Below are 15,536 nucleotides of genomic sequence, written 5' to 3' on the forward strand. Positions count from 1 at the left end.
AATCCGAGGGAATTTGAAAACGGCTACCTAGCCAGAGATTGGAATCCAAAGAGAAAAAGAGGAGGGACGGGGCAGGGGGGAATGACGACGGGGTAGAGGGGGACGACGACGGGGCAGAGAGGGACGGTGTGGGGCATTTACCAACCACCCCCACAGTTCCCCAGAGTTTTCTTGAGTGCGAGCAGCAGGAAATATTAGAAGGATTTATAGCGGAGAATCTTGCAGAGATAAACAGATAGAAAATAAAGGATAGCCTCGAGAGGGCCTGGAACCTATTCCAATGGGCCCCGACTATCTCTGGCCCAGGGTTTTTCTAGAGATGCCAAGGGGTGGAGCAAAAGACCTCCTCCCCCAGCACAGCCAAGTGCAGACCATCTCAGACACCTGCACTCAGGCCCGTGGTCCTGATCATCCTCTATTCAGACCTGCTGGGTAAAGCCACGAGGAACCCCAGAACGGGCTCCCACAGGTCCCCCCTTCTTAATATATATAAAAAAAAATAACTATTAATGGCTTACAGCAATCCCCATAGCTGTTACACCTCCCAGTATGGGAGTAGAGGATGATATAGATGGCATTTCTCTTTTGAATTAGGTCCAAGGTCACCACAGCAGTCTTAGCTGCCTCAAGCCCTTTCTAAACCAAAAACTCTTAAGGCGACTACAAACTTAAAGAATCCCTTAGCTTCATCATTACCATTAACAGGTAAACATAAATATTGCTATACATAGTCACAATTCTCTCAACCTTACAACTCAAAGCAAACTCTTAACAGAACCATTTGAATTAGCATATATGGTGCCATATATAGTTAATTTTCTCCGTCTTACAACTTTAACTCAGTCATTTGAATTTTCTTGTTAACAGAACATAGGAAAAACTTTGATGTATTCACATCAAACTTAAACATTTCCTCAACTCCACAAAACCAGGGTGCATTAATATCAATAGGTTTCTGTGAACATAATTCAATCTCATAGATCCTCCTTTTCTTTATAATTTTTAAACAAAAACTCAAACCTAGTTAGAGGAACCCAAACTTATACAATTCCTACAAACCCATATTGAAAAGCAATACTTTCAATCTAACCATTAACACTTTGAAAACTTTTAGCAAAACATCCAAAAGCAGTTTCTTAAATTCTTTACACACTTTAAAAGTAGTCTCTTAGAATACCCCATTTGCATTTCTTACTAACAAAACATGACATTAATCCACTCAAACAGCAATTTAAATTAAATAGACTAAGGAATATTAACTCTCCCTTTTCTTTATAATTTTAAGCAAAATCTCAAGCCTAGTTAGAAAACGCAAACTTTTCTGTTTAAACAGTTCCATTTGTAACACAAAACCAGTTCCATAAATAATTCCATTTTTACATAAACAGTTCCACAAAACAATTCATAAATCACCAGTTAATAAAGCATATATGCATACACAAAATTGCATCTTGATTCTAAGTAGAAATATATTTCTTCATTTAAACAGTTCCATTTTTAACCCAATTCCAGAAAACCGTTCCTAGGTCATTACTCAAAACTGTCCCATTGCAATGAAATCTCTATTGTTTATTTCATTTAAGTCTTAAAATTCAAATGATAAATTCTGGTACTAGCCTTCCAAATATGAAAAATCCATAACCTAAATCTTTTTGTAATTTTATCTCATTTTTAAGTTCAAAAAGTTCAAACAAGAAAAATTCTGGTATCAGGCTTTCACTTCCAAATATGAAGAGACGTTTTTCACCAAAACTTTTTGCAGTTAATAATTTTTGTTCAAACAAGCATCTCTGAACTTTTATTCTCAAGCCAGAGACCTTTTTAGGTACAGTAGTATTCTAAACCGCACCGTTTTTGATGTTAGCTCAGGTTTTTCTGTGTTGTGTCGATTTTTCCACGGATCTCAGCTGTGAATGCCTTGTTGTGCTGGTTCTGGCTTCCACCATTCTTAGCTTCTTAGCGGCTTCTGGAGCTTTTAAAACCATTCAGACTGCCTACTTTGCAGTCTACTGGGACACTAACCTTCTGTGTCTCGGGGTTCTTTCACCATATACATTAAGAATAGATTCACACTTAACATTTACACTTTTTTACAAACTCACATAACATGTGCGTAAGCATAAACTCACTCAACATTTACACATTTTTACAAACTCACATATAACATATTAACATCTACTTATTTATACTTTAAGGAAACTATAGAACTACTTTAGCAAATATATTTCTTATTAATTCTTATATACTTATATTCATTCCATCTTATTTAAACTTACATTTACAACTAGCATCTTACAAGCTCATTACTACATGTCTTAAGACTACCTTAGATACTTCTTACAAGCTTATATTCTTAAAGGAACTCTATAGATCTATTTTACAAACTTATATAGGCTACCATAACTTAGCAAACACCTAAAGATTTCTTAACACAGATCTAACAAGACAGAATTTTTTATTTTTTATTTTTTTTTTGGTTTTTTGAGACAGGGTTTCTCTGTGTAGCTTTGCGCCTTTCCTGGAACTCACTTGGTAGCCCAGGCTGGCCTCGAACTCACAGAGATCCGCCTGGCTCTGCCTCCCGAGTGCTGGGATTAAAGGCGTGCGCCACCACCGCCCGGCAAGACAGAATTTTTACAAACTCACATATCTTATTTTGTCTTTCTACTTCTTACTCTTAATTATTATCACCATCTCTATTAGAAAGATTCTCCCAACTAGACAGGAAGTACGTACATCACTTCTAAAGTTTAGAGTTTATAGTCAGCTTTGTTATAAAGCACTGGGATTTAGTGAGTGTTGTCATTATAGAGTTGTGATACTTGTTGCTAGGGGGCTGTAACATTCTCCGGACAAAGCCACACCCCAAAGAGTTCTCTCGGCTTTTCTGAACCGGCAGAGATGTACTGTCAGTGGTAAACAGTTTTTAACTAGAGGCCGTCTCTTCACCCCAATTCATGATAGCTCCCCTAAGTACTTCAATTCAGACAAACGTTTCTATTACAGCAGTACTTTTGGTTTGTTCTACCGAAAAACTTCACTTCACACTGAGGGTGAAATTACTGGATTTAGCTGCTGTAAAGCTCTCAGCCAAATACTGCACAGCTATTAGGTGAATAAGGCATTTTACCAATGGAGCCCCAAACCTCGAAGCATCTAGTTCCGTATCCTTTCAATTTTTCATTGGAACTGACACTTAAACCCTTAGACGATTTTCCTCCTTATTCTTTTAAAAGCTGTATTTTAATTTTAGAGCTGACATATGTGTTTCAGGGCAATGTCGCCAGTGGAAAAACTACCTTTCCCAGAATGCATTTCCCTTATATCAGTCCATAATAATATCAGTCCCTTACATCATTTTTCTTATATCATTCATTTCCCATAGTTCTTTTCAGGTCTGAGAGTCAACTGGTTCTTTTACTAGACTTGCTTACAAATTCTTGCCCGGGAGGTTTGAACAAAGTTTTTTGCTTTTACAATGGGAGATTTGAACAAGCATTTTACATTTTCAGCTATGGCACATTGGGAGGTTCTGGTCTCTCCTCAGCTGGCTTTAACAGGTGTTTCTCCTTCATCAGACACTGGCCTGGATCAGAACCACACCTGCCTCATTAGCCAGCATTGAGGCTGGCATTCCTGATAGCAATTTTCCTCGGGGCTTGTGTTTGTTTTAGCCAGTCAGTGAAAAACAAAATCATTTACAACAGCTTTTCCATAGCTCTTTCAGAGAGATTTTCTCCCACTGATCTATCTCATTTTTCTTGTCCCCCCCCCCCCCACCACCACCACCAGATGCAGAGCTTCAGGTATCTGTCTGCAGCTCTGTACCTCTACTAGCTGCCTTTTGGAGGTAGGGGCTTTTTCTCTCCCCCTGAATCTGCCTCAAATTCTAGCAGCTTTTTCAGGTCATGTATTTCCTGGGGAGGTATCCCTACTACTGAAGGTAGGGGCTTTAGTCCGTTTCTGTTTTCGGGGTCTGTGTGGTTTGCATACAGACTGAAAATCTAACAAGGGAGGTTTTTGTCATGTCTAAACTCCCATTAGGACAGGTGTTTTGCCTCATCAGGCCTTCACCTGGCCCAGTCCCTCAGTGGGTTGTATTTGCTTGTCTGGGTGCTCAAGGACAGAGCTTATGCCAGAGGCAATCACCCCTCAGGGCCACACTCCCTAATCTCACAGGACTCAGTTGAAACAAAGCTTTTCTCAAAGAGATGCTTTCTCTGACAGAAAAGAGCTTTACTCCTGGATAGTTTTCTTCTGCCCAGGCTGGGCTCTTTCCCCAGACGGCGTTCTGACTCGGCAGCACAACTGCTTCAGACACAGTTCAGCTTTACTGTTTTCCCTGAAAGGTCCTTACTCTGATAGGAAAGCTTTTTCTCAGATTTCTTTTTTGCAGTTGTGGACCTATCAACCCGGGACTTGTAGGAAAGCGCACAACTGTGCCGTTCCCACAGGCTTTAGCTTTGTTTGTTCATTGGCAATCTTCCCCTGGGTCCTGCACCTTCCTGCCTCAGCTCTGTGCTTCAGGAAGTTTGCAACTGCAGGAACCCTAGTATCCCTGAAATGCACTCCAACTCAGAGATGCTGGCCAGTCACCTCTGGGTTTTTGCTCAGAAGCAAGGATACAATGCTAACAGTTTGCATTGCTTCAGGGGATTTTTGCATTAGAACGATTAGGAGCACCTTTTCATTCTGAAATGCTCACTCAAAACCTTTGCTGCCTCAGCTCAGCTGTAACTGAAAAGCTTGGCTTTTTTTCTTTTCTCAGGTAAAGTTTCCTGCACTTTTGGGCTCTCTGTAGCTCTTTACCCACACTCTCCCAAGAGTTTCCCTCAGGGTACTCTGACCCACTGTCTTTTACTAGCTTGAAGAGACAGAGCTTAGAAGAGCTTTTTAGAAACTTGTTCCTGCCTCCTGCATTGCAGGGAGGATTGTTAAAGCTTGAAAGAGAACTTAGAGGTTTTGCTGTCTTAAGAGTTTTGTTTTCCCAAGCCGGGCGTTGGTGGCGCACGCCTTTAATCCCAGCACTCGGGAGGCAGAGCCAGGTGGATCTCTGTGAGTTCGAGGCCAGCCTGGGCTACCAAGTGAGCTCCAGGAAAGGCACAAAGCTACACAGAGAAACCCTGTCTCGAAAAACCAAAAAAAAAAAAAAAAAAGAGTTTTGTTTTCCCTTAGAGCTAATCACAGGTGGTCCCCCTACTAATATCTTCAGGTGATTCTAATTTTTGTCCTTCTGAGAAAGTTAAAGGCTTTAGTTTTTAAGTTTAAGAGCTTTTGAGAATGATTAAGGCTTTTTAGAGATTTTCCCCTAAAGTTTTTCAAGAAAAGCTTTCGAGTTTAAGAGAAAGATTCCCCCCCCCCAGGAGAAAGACCAACTTTTCCCCAAAACTTCTGAACTTCAAACTTTGACTTCTTACACCCCCATTTTTGCCTCAGGGAGAAAACACTTTCTCCTGCCGCTTGGACTTAGCATTTCAGCTGTCCCCAGGTCAAAAGCTTCCATAGGAAACTTTTTCTTCCCCATAAGCTCAAAGAAGAGCTTTTTTACTACCCGTAAATCCCAAAGAATTTTTTTCCCCAGTTTGCGTTTATAGCCCCCAAAGTGAGAAAATTGAAGAGTTTTTCTGTCTAGTTGCCTTACTTATTTTTTCCTACACAATCTTACACTTCTAAGTTTTTCCTAAACTATATTACTACCCTATACCTTATACTTATTTTTCACAGATAGAAATTGAGACAGGGATAGAAGATAGAAAATTTTGACAGAAGAGAATTTCGCTGCAGCATCGGACATCCTTCCAGTCCGCTTTCCTTTTCTCTCGAGGATAAAACCCCTGCCTCCCAAAAATATATATAAAAAATATATTTTCATAACACCGGCATGCCTTTCCACTGGCAGGGCTGACTCAGCACTTTCACCAAAAACTCTGTAATAAAACTATTTTCCTTTATCTTTAGTCCCTGTTCATTTGTCTTTAGTCCCCCCTTTTTTTGTTCCCCTTTTTTTCTTTAGTCTCCCCTTTTTTTGTTCCCCTTTTTTTCTTTAGTCCCTGTTCATGGCGCCATTCTGTGGGGCGTTTACCCACCACCCCCACAGTTCCCCAGAGTTTTCTTGAGTGCGAGCAGCAGGAAATATTAGAAGGATTTATAGCGGAGAATCTTGCAGAGATAAACAGATCGAAAATAAAGGATAGCCTCGAGAGGGCCTGGAACCTATTCCAATGGGCCCCGACTGTCTCTGGCCCAGGGTTTTTATAGAGATGCCAAGGGGTAGAGCAAAAGACCTCCCCCAGCACAGCCAAGTGCAGACCATCTCAGACACCTGCACTCAGGCCCGTGGTCCTGATCATCCTCTATGCGGACCTGCTGGGTAAAGCCACTGGAACCTGAGGGACGGGCTCCCGAGGGACGGGCTCCCGAGGGACGGGCTCAGTTAAAAGCCCAAGAGGTCAGAGCACTAGCGAATAGCATTTAGCTTACCAGCCACTGCAGTCCTTCCCCTGAGAAAAGAGACCTACTTCCTGTGTGTTTGTATTTCTTATTGATTTTCTGTTCTGCCTTCTCATTGGGTCTAAACCCAACCACATAACATCTTCGTCACTGCCTTTCTATACAGACCTTCAGGTCTCTCTGGTTGGTACTTGGATTAAAGGCATGTGTCACCAAGCTGGCTATGTCCTTGAACAGACACTACCTGCCATGTGATCAGATTAAGGGCCTGTGCTGCCACTGCCAGACTTCTGCTAAATAGCTTGCTATTAGCTCTAACCCCCAGGCAACTTTATTGACATGCAAATAAAATCACATTTTGGCACAAATAAAATCACCATGCCACTTGATCTGCCAGTTGCTGAGATTGCATCTAGGAGAGGAGTCGCACACTCACATGTGATACAGGGGAGGGAAAACCGCCCGCTCACAGAGCAGCATGGGTAGAGTGTGTTGAGACATGTTACTATGGATGTTAAGGCCCAGCCCAAGGGAAAGTCAGCTGGAAGACCTGCATGTGGACTCCTGAAGGGAGGGAGGCATCCGTTTGTCCTTTTTGCTGTTGTTGGTGCTGTTGATTTCTTCTCCTTTGGGAGAGAGGGTCACAGGGATCCTAGGCTGCCCTGAAACTGCTGGTGTGCCCTGTGTAGTCTGGAATCGCTGCACACCTCTGGCCCCACGTGAAGGACTTAGGGTGCCAGCCCCACAGCAGGATGCCTTCCTTGGCAGCCCTTCTCCAACAAGAGCCCTGTCTCTTCTGATGCCCAATCCCAGCGCTTCCTAGCAACCTTGATGGTCTTTGGATGACTGGACACAGCAATGCCTGGGGTGTATGAGGCAAGGTTCTCTAGAGAAATAAGAATATCTCCCTACTTTGAGAGACAACTTCTAGGTCCCCGGACTTCACCAGTAGGGAACTGATGGCAAATGGCAGCCAAGGCAGGTGTGTGAAAGAGCAGAGGAGATCTCAAGCCATCAACACCAGGTGAACAAGAGAGCGAGAGCGATGGGACATGCAGGAGTCCTCCAGCTCTCAGAGCTCACCTTACTCACATACTAAGTCCAACAAGACCAGAGCCCCTAACCCTAACAAAGAGGACCACCAGCTGTGGAACAAAAGATGAAGAATGAGAGACCATGAGACACAGTCTGAAACCACCAGTTTGTGTTCCTTCCTATCCTAAAAATAGTTCCTGAGATAAGAATGAGTCTCTGATTTTTTTCTCCATTGCATGCATAAGCCACTGTCTTTGTGTGTCCGATGCCATCCAGCAACACCCCGGCTCCATCCCGTTTGCATTGCACTGTGGAGAGACTGAGGCTGTGAGACACTGAACAAGAATGACCAAGAATGAAATGGCAGAGCACAGGTCTATGGAAGTAGAGGTTGCCCTGGTGAGAGAGGAGACCCCATGCCAGGAGTCAGATGGGAGAGGGCAAGTCCTGGGGCACCAGAGAATGAACCTCTGAAAATAATTTCATAGCCCCTCTTTACTTATGGACCCCACTCAAGAGACAAGGACAGGGCAGAGCATTACTTCAGGGACATTTATTGACTTTATTGATTTTTACATTGTCCTCTCTTAGGAGGTAGAGAAAGAAGCCTAAACCCACAATGCTGCACGGTCCTGAGGTTTTGAGAGAAGAAAAAAAAAAATCCACTAGTCTTTATTGAGAATCTGAGTTTTAATCAGGGGTTGACCATGGCTGCTGATGCTGGAGGCCCCAGAGTCCTGGATCACAGGCAGATAGTAGGTGTGGAACTGAGGACAAACAGCAGTGCTTCTGGGTCTCCCATCTGAGAAATCAGGAATTTCCCTGGGACATCATAGGCAATGGGTTCCTTTGAAGCTGTGCAGAAGGAACAGGGATGCAATGATCTCCAGGCTGGTCCCTGAAAGGTTGAGGGTTCTCAGGATGCAGGTGGTTACCAAACCCTTCATGGTAGAGAGGACCTGAGAGGGAGAAAAAATGGAGAGAGTTCAAAGGACCTGCATGAGAAGGAGGGAGGTGATGAGCAAACACTGGACCCTTCCTTCCACATCTCCAGTTGCTGATTCCTTGTCACCTAAGGAGAAACCTAGGCTGTGATGAGTAACCAGACAAAGCCTCTAATGAATATTGTAGACTTCCACTGCTGAAGGGATCATTCAAAGACAGAAGCACCTCTCCTTTGAGAGGACCTCGCCCACTCTGTCCAGCTCACTCTTTCCCAAACTCCTTTCTGTTATCCAAGGGATAGAAAACCCCTAATAGAATCTCCTTGTGAGTCCCAGCTGTGCTTCAAGCACATTAAGGTCTCAGAAGAACTCTGTGATTAAGTAACTGTTGTTCTAGTATCACACAACAAGGGTGCTTGGCACGGGGTACTATCCAACCCCTTCCATGAGAGATGAAGGCCAGTTCAGAAGTTCAGCATCAATCTTGGCTGTAGAGTATCCTGTGGGCAAGCATTGGACCACTCAGAGGCTGCCTTAACAAAGGAAAACCTAGAGATATCCCAAGGACAGGGAAGGGGCTGACTTCTGTACCTCTGTAAATTGGAGCATGGTTTCAAGTTCACTGCTGTGGAATGGTCTGTATGTCAAATGTGTTGTTCTGATTGGTCAATAAATAAAACAGATTGGCCAGTAGCCAGGCAGGAAGTATAGGCAGGACTAACAGAATTGAGAGAACAGGAAGGCGGAGGGAGGCACTGCCAGACACCGCCATGACAAGCAACATGTGAAGATGCCGGTAAGCCACCAGCCACATGGCAAGGTATAGATTTATAGAAATGGGTTAATTTAAGATGTAAGAACTAGATAGCTAGAAGCCTGAGCCATTAAGCCAAACAGTTTAAATAATATAAGTGTCTGTGTGTTTATTTTATAAGTGGGCTGTCGGACTGCTGGGGCTTGGCGAGACCTGAGGAGAAAACTCTCCAGCTACAGTTCACCATGTCTTCCCAAATTCCTGATCAGAGGCAGGAAGTAGGTGTGGAACTTAGGGCAGACAACAGTGCTTCTGGGTCTCCCTTCTGAGTAACAGAAAATCTCCCTGGGACATCACAGGCAATGGGTTCTCTTGAAGCTGTGCAGAAGAACCAGGGATGCCATGATCCCCAGGCTGGTCCCTGGAAGTTTGAGGGTTCACAGGAGGCAGGTGGTTACCTAACCCTTCATGGTAGGGAGAACCTGAGATAAGAAATGGAGAGAGCTCATAAGCATGGCACCCTCACTCTCCCAGAATCATGCTAAACCATGGTCTGTCTGTCCTGTGTGTCTTGGTCCACCCAGAACATGTCCAATTTCCACTCCCCTGGGGTGACAGAGGAAGGTAGACAAACACCAGAGGACAGGTGTTTGTTTTCACCATGTGTAAAACTGGCCCCTGGGAATGGGGGTTCCCTCCAGACTGTGCTCTGTTCTGTGCTCATGAAGGGCAGCCCAGCCCATGCTGCCCTCTAGTGGAATTGGCGGGGCAATGCAGAGGATACTAACATGGGAAGCAACCCATGATGCTGAACAGGTCTTCTGAGAAAGAAAACAAGGATATGGTGTCTCCTCTCCCATTGCACAGTCTCCTGTGCAGATTCTGCAGGGTCAGCAGCAGGTCCACACAGCTTTCCCAGCTCTTCTTCAGGTCCCAATACCCATTGAGTCGCTGGTAAATAGCCCAGCTCTTCTGGTAGATCTTCTTGCCTGGGTGCCCAGCATTTCTTTCAACTACTTTCCACTCCTGCAGGAAGATCCTGATTTCAGAGGCAGGCAATGGGTGTCTACAGGAAGGACCAGCAAGAGAAGGTGGAAGGTGATGAGTGCCATTGATGCTATGCACGGCGCATCTCATCACTTCTAGAGACCCTCTCTGCACACTGAGAGAAGACAAGAGTGGCCTCATTCACTTCTCAAGAGATCGGGAGCCCTTGCTAGCAAGCCCAGGCTTACCATCTGCCCTGATCTTCACACCGAGGAGTACACCTGCTTGCAAGTGTAGCTGCCTTCAAGTGTAGAAAATGCATTGCAAAACAGAAAGGGCTCTCAGGGGACAAGTGCTCCCTGGGGACATTGTCCCTACATAGACTCAACCCATCTGCCTCCTGAGAGACTCTCACAGAACCCTGAGACTTTGGGTCTCTTGCAAGAAGGGCAGGAAGCTGGGACCACTGGGGACAAGAACATCCTTGACACAGCTGTCCACGCCTGAGGTCCTGCCTGAGCTCCTCTGTCCAATAGTTAAGAAATGCTATGGTGGAAGATTTTGGTCTTAACTCAGGATTCCTCTGAATACCTGAGGGCCTTTGTCCTCCCTGCTTCTGACGCTGTCTCATACAGGATGTCTTGGTGTTCCTCAAACCTTCAATGTGCTCTGCGTCTCCCTGTTCAGAAGTGAATAAGAAAAATGTTAAGCTGTTTTGGGGCATCAAGAATCTCTGCCTCCTGGCCAGAAGTGGACTGAGGATTCAGCCTCTTGCAGCTGGAGCAAACAATGGACCCTTCCTTCCCCATCTCCAGATGCTGAATCCTTGTCATGTAAGGGGAAACCTTGGCAGTGAAGTGTAACCAGGGAAAGCCTCCACTGAATATAGTGGCAGCCCACTGCTGAAGGGAACATTCAAAGATAGAAGCACCTCTCTTTTGAGAGGACCTCGTCCACTCTGTCTAGCTCACTCTCTTCCCAAACTCCTTTCTGTTATCCAAGGGATAGAAAACCCCTAATAGAATCTCCTTGTGAGTCCCAGCTCTGCTTCACACACATTAAGGTCTCAGAAGAACTCTGTGATCAAGTTGTTGGACCCCAAAGTCTGGGAGTCTGGAGTGGGTACTTCAAGAACCCAGACTCCAGTCCAGTTGATGCAACAGCACGAGGTTTTTATTGAAGCAAACTCTGCTCCTAAGAGCAAGAGCCACATCTTACTGCAGCCACATGGGGGCTTATAAAGGAAAAACTCACAAAACCCACAAGATTACAATTCCCATACAATTTCATGGCCTGATCACAGAGTGATCACCGAGTGGGTACAGTCACGTCTGCATGCACATTCTTCCTGAAACCTCAAGGGGGGTATCAGGGCGGGAGTGGAGTTTACACAAAGGTCACAGTGGTCCTTCCTGGAACACCTGCAACTATCCCAGTCACAGTTGAGCACATCTCTTAACACAAATCTTTTTACATTGTTACATTGTGGCAGGGGTGGTTGAACAATGGCTGAGTCAGCTTGCTCTTGGAACTAGATTCTTAGTTTCTCATTTCCTGGGGCTTGGGGGGTGTAAGCCTGAAGTGTTAGGGTCTTTCAAAGTTACTGTTGTTCTAGTATCACACAACAAGGGTGCTTGGCACAGGGCTACTATCCCAGCCCTTCCACAAGAGTTGAAGGCCAGTTCAGAAGTTCAGGATCATCTTGGCCCTAGAGTGGCCTATGGACTAGCCTTAAACCACTCAGACACTGCCTTAACAAGGTAAAACCTAGAGAGACCCCAAGGACAGGGAGGGTGCTGACTTCTGTACCTCTGCCATTTGGGGGCATGGGTTCAGGTTCAAGGTGTATTGCCAAGTTTCCTTGGCTGTATAATGGACACAGTGTCAATACCTTCCAGGAGACTTGCTCTGACTACCCAGTGAGTTCATATGCACATGGGAAGGAGACACCTGCCAGAGATACCCTTTTGGAGCTATAAAATTTCTGAGAGAAATTGAAAGACAAATACACAAGCCATCCCCCAGATCATGTACCTGCATTGTGTCTTCAGAGTTCTGTTGTGTTGCATAGAGTCTAGGGCCCTGGACTCTCTGCACCCTGGTGGGTGCTACAGAGTCTAGATTGTGGAGGTAGAGCTGTCTTGGCACCTCTCTTGGCTTCTGAGGTCTGAGAACCAGGTGGAGATCTGGGCCTTTATGTAGCTCTTGGATGAGATTGAATCAGACACACCCTATGTGGGTGTGGGATATAGGCTGGATCAGCAGAGCTTAAGCCAGAGCCTTTCACCCCCTCTCAGGAGGCTGAGACAGGAGGATTTCCCAGATTCCTGGAACTCTTCGGCTACTTGGCAAGACCCAGGCTCAAGAGAAAATATCCAAGAGAGAACATTCACTATTCAAATTTCATTTTTAAAGCAGGGTCTCTTTCCATGGTCCTGGCCATCCTGGAACTCACTATTCAGAGGCAACTAACTGTCCAGGCACTGACTCCCCTCCAGGGTGCTTTGATTAATGTTTGATTTGATAATTGTACTCATTTGCTAAATATCCTCAATTCATCTAGTATTTGATTGAAAACCTGAGAGATACAGAATGTTTTCAGTCCGTTATTTTGTAACTTGGAGACACCTATTAGATGCAGTGGGACCCTGCAACGTCTTCACCGTGGGCACAAAGAGCAAAAGGGAGCAGTGGGAGACACAGGGTACCAGGACAGTAGAGCTGTGGAAAAGTTTGGACTGCTTGAACAGTGGGACTTCATATGATGGAGGTCACTCCGGGTCCTTCAACTCCGAGCCTGGTAGTAGAGCCCACTGTCCTTTATTCCATGTCAGTACCATTAATAGCCCAAAGGTCTGTGTCCTGAACCCTTCCCTGCTCTTCCCAAGCTCTCAGTTGCTTCTAGGTGGTGTGATGGGAGGTTTTGCTACTGTGTTCACTTGAATGTTAAGGAAACTGAGGGAGAATATGGGTGATTGACCCACGTCAGTAATTTTCAAGGGTTGTGGGAAAAACCCTTGAAAGACCCTAACCCTTCAGGCTTACCCCCCCCCCCAAGCCCCAGGAGAATAAGGAAATAAAAAGAAAACTAGTTCCAAGGGCAACCTGACTCAGCCATTATTCAACCACCCCTGCCACAATGTAACAATGTAAAAAAATTTCTGTTAAGAGATGTGCTCAACTGTGACTGGGATAGTTGCAGGTGTTCCAGGAAGGACCACTGTGACCTTTGTGTAAACTCCACTCCTGCCCTGATAACCCCCTTGAGGTTTCAGGAAGAATGTACATATGGACATGACTGTACCCACTCTGTGATCAGACCATGATCTTGTGAAACGAAATTGTATCGGAATTGTAATCTTATGGCTTTTTGTGGGTTTTTCCTTTGAAGGTGCCCATGTGATTGCAATAGGTGTGACTCTTGCTCTTTGGAACAGAGTTTGCCCAACTGTACAGCTGCATCAATAAACACCTCTTGCTATTTCATCAACTGGACCGGAGTCTGGGTTCTTGGGGTGCCCACTTGAGACCCAAGATTTTGGGGTCTAACACCCTCATTCTGCTTTTCGTTGGGTTTTCTTGGCTTGAGACAGATTTTTACAGAGACAGGATCTCATGTACCTCAAGCTATCCCACAATCCACTCCCTATGCAAACATGGCCGTCCGCTTCTACCCCTCCCTTGATCTGCGTTTCTGGATTACTGCCAGGGTCACACACATATCATGTGACACAGTGGAGAGAAAATCATTGGCTTACAAGGGTGCTACAAGGGTGTGATGTGTTCAAGGGAGAGATACATCTGTTTCCTTTTTTCTTCCTTCGAAGTCCATCCTCTCACTTTATCATGATACCCAATTGTCTGCTTTTGTTTCCTACTCCGTCCCAAAAGTCCTACTGTTGATGTTTCTGACTCATGCTTCTGAGTCCTGAGGGTTCACTTTGATTCTCAAGGCCCAGCTATTTACTCATCTGTTTTTTCTTTTCCCTCCTTTAAAATACCCTCTTTCACCATGGGAATGGAGTTCACTGAATCAACTAAACAGGGCATATATGGGCTCATAGAGACAAAGTGGCAACAGGGATCCCACAGTGGTCTGCACCAGGTCCTCTGTACTTATGTTGTGGCTGGTAGCTTGGGTTTTTTGGTTTTTTTTTTTTTTTTTTTTTTTTTTGTGGGACTCCCAATTGTGGGAGCAGGTGTGTCTTTGACTCAGTTGCCTGCTCTTGAGACTCTCTTCCTTCTGTTGGGTTTCCTTGTCCAGCTTCAATGTGATGGCTTTAGCCTTGTCTTATTGGTTTTTCTATTTTTTTGTTTGTTTATTCTTTTTATTTTTCTGTTGTGATTCATTGTTGTTGTCAGGACGTATTGTATGGGAGAAGAATCTATTTTCAATAAAAAAAAATACCATCTTACTTTGTACAGTTTTTCTCCCCTCTTTCTTTGATGATCAAGCTTTGATGGCCATGGCATGTGCTCATCTACCACCCCCATCTATAAATTCAATTATTTTTTAATTGGTATTGTAATTAGATTAGTGTAGGTTCATAGTGACTAGTAATGTGTGATAGACTTTATGAGATTAACAAACATTTAGCTGCTAGTTTAATTCCCAAGGTCTCCTTTGTGGAATACCTGAGTGATTAAAGTCCTCCATTTAATTTGTAGGTTTCCATTCTGGTGGGCGGGATGGATAATCTAAGAATCCATTACTGAGTCTGCAGAGGAATTCTTCCTTCTCTAGAAACTTTTGGGCATGACCTAATGAAAGTTTTGGTAAATGGCTTGTCCCCTGCCGCTTCCAGAGCCAATATCCTGAGGACTGCAGAAGGCTGACCACATCCCTCTGTCAGGTATTTCCAAAAGGTACATGCATCTGTGACCTGACCCTGGCTCTGAGACCCATTCAGTGATGAGTCAGACCTAATGGCTCACACCAGTAATCCCAGCAATTAGGGAGCTGCAACAGGAGGATTTCTGTGAGTTCCAGGCAGGCTTGAGCTAGGTAAATTCCAGGTCAGCCCTGGCTATACAGAGACTATAAAAAAAAAAGAAAGGGCGGGGGGGGGTAGAAGAAGAAAAAGGAGGAAGAGAAGGAGGAGGAGGAGAGGCAGATATAAGTAATTAAAGGAGTGGTCCAGGGCTCTTCCTGTGTTCCCTGTGAACCGGCTGAATTCAGTTATTCCTGCGCACTCCACTCCTACCTCACACAGGCACTGCCAAGCCCACTGGGAGTGGAGCTGCTTCCCATGCTGATATGTTTGAGTCTCGGTTACCAGTGTGCGGTTTAGCTTTCTCCCAGGGAAGTATGAGGAATTCTGGGGGAACCAGGGCACTGTCCATCTTGGCAGTGTGGGATGCCTGGG

The 15,536-nt window shown here is 44.8% G+C and overlaps 1 long non-coding RNA gene across 2 annotated transcripts; it reads right to left on the reverse strand.

Moving 5' to 3' along the window:
- Window positions 1-8,156: 8,156 nt before the first annotated feature.
- On the reverse strand, window positions 8,157-15,490 carry LOC121831781 (uncharacterized). Of its 2 annotated transcripts, none has more exons than XR_006075348.2 (3): window positions 15,375-15,490; window positions 10,762-10,849; window positions 8,157-8,444 (listed from the first exon to the last, which is right to left on the reverse strand). It is a non-coding gene; the product is annotated as an uncharacterized LOC121831781 (long non-coding RNA). The 2 variants fall into 2 exon arrangements; XR_013053261.1 differs by lacking the exon at window positions 8,157-8,444 and adding an exon at window positions 9,528-9,665 and having other exon boundaries at window positions 15,375-15,470.
- Between the last annotated feature and the right edge of the window lie 46 nt (window positions 15,491-15,536).

This window comes from Peromyscus maniculatus, chromosome 8, assembly GCF_049852395.1.
Source record: "Peromyscus maniculatus bairdii isolate BWxNUB_F1_BW_parent chromosome 8, HU_Pman_BW_mat_3.1, whole genome shotgun sequence".
Lineage (NCBI taxonomy): Eukaryota > Metazoa > Chordata > Mammalia > Rodentia > Cricetidae > Peromyscus > Peromyscus maniculatus.